Source organism: Sinocyclocheilus anshuiensis, unplaced genomic scaffold (genome assembly GCF_001515605.1).
Source record: "Sinocyclocheilus anshuiensis isolate Anshui unplaced genomic scaffold, SAMN03320099.WGS_v1.1 scaffold998, whole genome shotgun sequence".
Classification (NCBI taxonomy): Eukaryota; Metazoa; Chordata; class Actinopteri; order Cypriniformes; family Cyprinidae; genus Sinocyclocheilus; species Sinocyclocheilus anshuiensis.
Window position 1 is genome coordinate 177,882 of NW_015536513.1, and position 7,242 is coordinate 185,123.

The following is a 7,242-nucleotide window of genomic DNA, read 5'->3' on the forward strand; positions in this document are numbered from 1 at the left end:
GTTTCCTGATCCTGGTAGAGTAGACTGCAATACCGGCTGTTCTGACTCACAGACTTTTTTATATTTAAAGAATTTGCAACTGATGATTCAAACATCAATTGTAGAGTAGTGCTTGTTGTTTGTCATTTCTCCGATCATAAATGCAGACATGGTTTTATGTTTACGCGGCGCGGCGCGATGCAACGCAACGCGTAAAAATACACTATAAGTCATTGTAATCCGTAATTATGTCCCCACTGGATGCAACAAATGCCTCGTTAATAATAGGTTTTAATGTTTTTGTCTCGTCGCTCCGGCCGGACAGGGCATCATCACAGTATGGTAAGGGGCGTAACATTTCCGTCACACGCTTGAGGTATTCGGCCAATCACAACGCACTGGATAGCTGGCCAATCAGAGCATACCTCACTTTTCAGACCGATGAACTTTGTAAAAATCGACGCGTTTCAGAAAGGCGGGGCATAGAGGAGAAACAATAATGTACAGTATGTGGAAAATAATGTGTTTTTTGAACCTTAAACCACATAAACACATTTCATTACACCAAATACACAAAATAATGTTCTTTTTAGCAACATCATATGACCCCTATTATTGTCCTGCTTCTTCTAAGCTCTATCATTGCGGTGGGTGTTTTCTGTTCAACAGTCCACAAGTCGTCAAATAAAGCGCACAAATCCGTAATAAAATGTACCTCGTGCAGCTACGGGGGGTGAATAAAGGCCTCCTGTAGTGAATCCATGCCTTTTTGTAAGAACAATATCCATATTTCAAATGTAATAAACACTTTTCTCTCACTTCATCTAACTGTGGTACGCGGAAGCCGTTCCGGCAGATGACGCAGCACGTCGGCGTTGCGTGATAAGTGACGAACGCGGAGAGAGAACAAAACAAAACGCCGGTCACGAATTAGAAGTACAAACTGAGGATTTGTAAAGAAAAATGTCGGAGGATTTCGATATAAACCAAGAGGAGACTGGTTTTCCTTTGCTAAAGTAAGGAAACTTTGCTTCCTTTGATCCTGTAAACAAACTCGCGAGACTATCATATCTCAGAGGCGCGCGCGTTGCGCATATGTCCTATGTCATCCACCGGAACGGCTTCCGCGTATGACAGATAACGGAAGTGAGAGAAAAGTGTTTATTACGTTTCAAATATCATGGATATTTTTCTTACACAAATGCATGGATTCGCTACAAGAGGCCCCCCGGAGCCGTGTGAGGCACGTTTTATTATGGATGCGCGCACTTTATTTGACGTCTTTTGGACTGTTCAAAAGAAACACCCACCCACTGCAATGATAGAGCATAGAAGAACAAGGACAATTTTTTATATAACTCCGACTGGATTCGTCTGAAAGAATAAAGTCATATACACCTAGGATGCCTCGAGGGTGAGTAAAACACAGGCTAATTTTCATTTTTGGGTGAACTAACCCTTTAAGGGATAAAGGCATATCAATGATTTATAGATTAATTTTAATTGATCAGAATCAGATATCACATTAGTAGTTTATGGTGTGTATTTATGTTTGATCAGACTGAATTACAGTTGTGTGTGTGTAAGATGTTTTGCTGTGCTTATTATCCAGGGCTACCTTTCCTAATGAGCTGGTGCACTTATACAGCATTTTACCTATTCTGTTTTAACAGAGAATATATTGCCATCTAATGCTTCGTGCTGTTTGGTCAATGGCTACTGCACTTCAGATCAACACTATTGATATCCTTGTAGTAGATGCTGATGCTTAGAATAGAAACACTATGTTTACAACGACCTAAGGCAGAGTCTAATGTTTATACTCGTCTACATTTTGTAGATAACTGTCCAAATACTTTTGAGCCTTTGTAATGAAGGCACAAATGGAATTCTGGGGGCTTTCACACTTGTTTCTATTGCCTGGTCCGTACCCAAGTTCGACTGACCCCACCCACCCCCTCACCCTCACCCCTACTGGATTATAGATATAGATTCTCTCTGCGTATAGCGCATCAGTCATGTTCATCTGCTTCAAAAACAGCATATTACGACCTTGCTACTGTGAAATATGTGGCTTATCATGCTTAAAACTACTTTATTAATAAAGTCACGGGGCAGTGATGACAAAATGTTTCTGTGCTTGTGCATGTTTTTGTGTACTGTAATGTGTGTGTGTGTTTGTATGGTAGGTTACATGCGTTCATGCAAAGGTTCAAAAGAATGAGAAGAGAGTCGATTTGCTAAAGGTGAGTAGAAATTGAATATCGCATCTTTCTGCTTGCAGCGTGTCAGTTACGTTTGTCAGAAAAACGTAACTTGGATGCACACCAAAAGTGCTAGTGTTGAAAGCCTCCTCAAACACAGTTAAAACAAAATTAATTAAAATAAAAAAGTAAATTAAGTAATATGTTGGCCATATATAGATTATATAGATTATTGAGGTGGTTTTAGAAAGGTGTCTAATACTCAACTTCTTGGTATTATACCATACTTACTGATCAACAAACTTCTTGTAAGCATTTCCTTAAAGCACTTCTTTCCATTGACTCCTTTCCAGTTTCTTTGTTTGGCTACTGCATCTGAGAAAAGCCTTGAAAGTATGTTCCATGTGACTTTTTTGGTGTTTTGTCCTCCAACAGCAGTGCACCCAGAGCAGATATCTGAAAAGACAAAAACACATTATATAAAATTAGATAGTTTTGATTAGAGAATATAGTGTAGAGAACATTTTTGAGAACACATCCATTAGAAATAAGTAATTTCAGTGACAGCTATATGCAACATCTTACACAAATTCAGCTGTTATCATACAAATTAATACATGCATGACAGTTCAGATATTTTTCCAGATTATTTGGTCTCTATGTGTTCATGGCATCGCCAAAGTTATTTTGGTAAGTTTGGATAATAAGTGGATAATGCATTGTTAAAACTGTAAGGACACTTTTCTAAGTGTGCGTTTTGAGCTATGCAAATGAGCTCCACAGGAGGAAAGGGTGGGCTACACCTTATTATTTGAAGAGAAACAACGGTTTATCTTTCCATAAGATAACATAACTCTGACATAGCAACACCCAAGTTGTGTTTTATGCATCTTTTGAAATTTATTTCTTTATCATTCACTGTATTCATTTAGTAGTTGTGTTTATTACTCTTGTTTATGTTTTTGTTAATAACATTATTTTTATAACAATTGTGTCTTCTTTGTATTGATAATTCAGTAAGAGGCTTTACAAGTTAAAGGTATCCCACCAATCTTTCAGATTGGTCAGATGACAAATTCCCTCCAATATTTTAGGGTGCGTTCACACTTGTCACGTTTGGTTCGATTAAAACGAACCCTGGTGCGATTGCTCTGTTAGTGCGGTTCGTTTGAGTAAAAGTGTGAACGCTGCCATCCGAACCCTGGTGCGCACCAAACAAGCGAACCAAGACCGCTGAAAAGATGGGTCTCGGTCCGCTTCCAAACGAACTCTGGTGCGGTTCGAATGAAATATGAACGCAACACGGACCAAATACTTCTAAACAAACCAAAAACAGGAAGTAATGACATAATGACGACACGGTGTAACCAAAACAAAATGAGCAGAGGGCAAACGTGGAGCAACAATGAGGTAAAGTGCCTTTTATGAGCTCCTTGTGAGTTTGCAGGTGGTGAAAATAAAATTATATGTACACGCAAAAATGAGCACACTTAATCCAGCAGACGGCATTAGGTGTGTTAGACTTAAAGCGGCGCTGAGACAGACCGATCAGTTACTGGGTGCTTTGATATCATACACGGTGTTCGGTGAGTTCCATCACGATATATACGTCATTCAAACCGACCAATCAGGTTGTGATCACTATCACTATACCTTTAGGTTCGGTGTCTTTAGGTTCACTGTCAAAAATGCCAATGTGAACGCTAAGCGGACCAGGACCAAATGTATAATTTTCCTTTTTGGTCCGGACCAAATGAACCAAACGAACCGAACTACAAGTGTGAACACACAACCGCATGTACAACCGCACCTTAAGTGACGTGTGATCCAAAAATCACATTGGCATCAGTGGAGCGAGTACCAATCCTTACAATTAATTGGTGGCCCTGAGTGGGCAGGAATTATCTAACACTATCACCTTAAGTGACGTGTAACCAAAAGTCAGTATTAATATTAATATTTGAGCCCAAAGTCACTACAACAGGCACAGAGCAACTTTGTATAACAACCATGAAGAAGCTTTAGATAATGGAAAAAAACAGTCATACTAATAAATCCTTAAATTTTACTGCTTTTAGTGTCCTCATTTGTAAATCGTGTTAGATAAAAGCGTCTGCTAAATGACTACATGTAAATGTAAATTTAAGTTCATAACTAACAATGACTTGACTAATATCAAGCTGTTCAGTTGTAACAATGTAACAGTATTACCAAAAACATAGCTTACAAAACGATTCAGCAGAAATACAGGAATATACCAGGGAAGCAGGAAGATTCAGTCTGCCTTGGGTCTAGCAGAGGTCTAGTAGAAGTCTGGCAAGTTTCATTAGATGAAACGTCAGGAGTAGCTGGAGGAATCGGTGGTGCTGAACAAGGGAAGAGATTGTGGTATCTACTCTTTATACCCCCCTCTGGCTCACTGTCGGAGTCTGTATCGCCAAAGATTTGACTAATGCTAAGTTCACACTACACGAATTTAAACGTTAGCAGATCGCTGTGCTGTTCAGACTACATGACTTGATTGTCTGTCTTTAAGTCGCTGTGGTGTTCACACTACGTGACTCTATGTAAATGATCCGCAACCGGGGGTTACACACAACACGAGCTGACAACAACTCTGTCACCCAACGACTCTACAAACCACGTTTTGTAACGGGAATGACGTGAAACAACACGTGAAACAGGAGTTGTTTATTTGAAAATGGATGTTGGGAAGAAATTAGCGCTGCAAGCTGTTTGCGCGATGAAAAATTTTGCTCCATTTATTGGGCCTCATTTACGAAACGAACGTACGACAGAAAATTTGGCATATGGTCGTTTCAACGCAAAAGTTGGAATTAATCAATATGGACATGAGCGATGGCTACGATCAAATCTCACGTCTGGTTTCAGCTTGTGTACGCAAGTTTTTGAGTTACCTGAACTTGCGCGCAGCATAGTAAATACGGTGGAGAATTGTAGAATGACAGCATTTCGTTCATTTTTATTTTCCTGACCGTCAAACCAAGCTCATTAGTCGATCGTTAACCAGTAAGATTAGAATGTCTTTTTTTGTTGTTGTTTTGTACAGGTGTTTAGCTTTATATGCGCGAATAGCAGCCTAAACCACAGACCATGAGGATTCAATCGTCGCATCATGCACCTGCAGCACTTTTGTGAAAGGAGAAAAACAGAAATTAAGTCTATAAAAGGAATAAAATAAATAGGATCACACAAAATATATAACAAGCTACACTGAAAAAAATGATACATTTTTGCAATCGATTTATTTTAGCCACTTTTAAATAAACAAATTTAGTTGACTAAAGCTGGCTGCACACTAGACGATTTTTTTTTTAATATTAAAAGATTTTAAAACCATGGGAGACCACAGACATGAAGACGGTTCAACCGATTTTTAGCCTTATAATCCTCTGAATGCGCACACTAGATGATTAAACCAGACCACGAGACCACACACTTGACGATTGTAGGAACGATTTCACAGTGACACGTGATCTCACGAACACTCACGAGATCAAACGTGACTAGACAAGAAAAACAAATAGAGGACAATCAACATTGTCAGCTGACTCTCCAGGCACAGTGAAAACCAAAGTATAGAAAATAATATGGGTGATGTTCTCTGCTTTTATGGCATGTTTGTGGCTGCCAAGTTTCAGCTATAGAAGCACGCAACATCCGGTAGGTGACGCTTGCTCGCTCTCATTGGCTATCGCGGGTATCACGTCAGAGGCAACCCGATCAAGAGTCGTACATATCAAACATGTTTGATATTTACGATTTGAGTTCGTCTCGATCGGGAGCAGTTAAATAATCGTAATGACACCACACATTAGAGGATTTTTTTGGACAAAACAATCGCTTGCGACAAGCCGCGAATCGGGCCACACCCCCCCGATCGTTCGGGGGTGCAAATCGGGCTTAAAATCGGCCTTAAAATCCTCTAGTGTGCGGCCAGCCTAACTTTCAGCAAAATTTATTTAAATGTAGTTAAAATAAATTGATTGCAACCACTTGCCTTAAAAAAATGTAGTAAATTCAATGAATCATTTTTTTCAGTGTATAATATAATTAACAGATTAACAAAAGGGAGAAAAAAAAAACACTGTGCAACAAGTATAGGCTACTCTCGTTTTTGTGACACTTTCTTTTCTTTATATCTTTATTTGATTTAATCCATCTGATCGCACAGGTTCCTCACGCAGACACAAACAACGTTAGTTCTAGCGTTGCCTGACATTTCAGCCATTCATCATCAAACTAAAATGCAGTCAACCAAATAAAAAAGTTACAGTTTATTTTAAAAGGTCCGCTGTAAAATCAGCGTGCAGCACCCAAACATTGTTGTGCATGTGAAGGATTTTACACGGATATTAGAACATGAGTGAAGTATAAAGCCATGTTTAGGCTACATAATGAATAATAGTTATTCAAACAAATGTTACAAATATGGCAAAAATTGAAACATTTGGATTCTTGTGGTATGAGACAGGCTCGTGAGCCCAATGCTTTCAGTTTTGCTTGACATTTGTATGCTGTTTATAATGAATGCCACTATAGCCTAATTTGTGTTTTATTTTATAGTTAAAAATGTAATTTTATAACTACTTATTTTTCATTCTTGTTCTGTTCTGAATACCGTTAAATTTAAAATATTTGTTGTAGAGTGAAGGGAACTAACGATTGTTTTCTGCCGCCATATTTATCAACGTGCGATCATTCGTACGTAAGTTGATTTGTGCGCTCGGATCTGCGCTTGTTTCTACGTTAGATTGATAAATGAGGCCCACTGTGTCCAAACTTTTCTTTAAGCCATGTTGCTGCTGTTGTTGTTTTTCTTCCGGTGACCTCAACCCATGCCTTGCTCCCTCATTGGCTGTAGCTCGTCACAACACCTGACACCACGTGATGTCGAGTTGGCCAGCCGGTCCAGATATTTGGCATGCAAGATATTTGTTTGGTGTCGGCGACACGTCAGTGAGCCTCTTTGATGCGTCGTGTGGTTCACACATAAAGATTGCTGAGCGCCGATCACCCGCCGATTCCCCCCCCCCCC

The 7,242-nt window shown here is 39.4% G+C and overlaps 1 protein-coding gene across 1 annotated transcript in view; it reads left to right on the top strand.

The window, feature by feature from the left end:
- Window positions 1-7,242, top strand: part of LOC107692232 (gastrula zinc finger protein XlCGF57.1-like) — a gene marked incomplete at its 3' end in the record, with an annotated part of 166,610 nt that overhangs the window by 93,484 nt on the left and 65,884 nt on the right. The gene's annotated exons all lie outside the window — the stretch shown is intronic.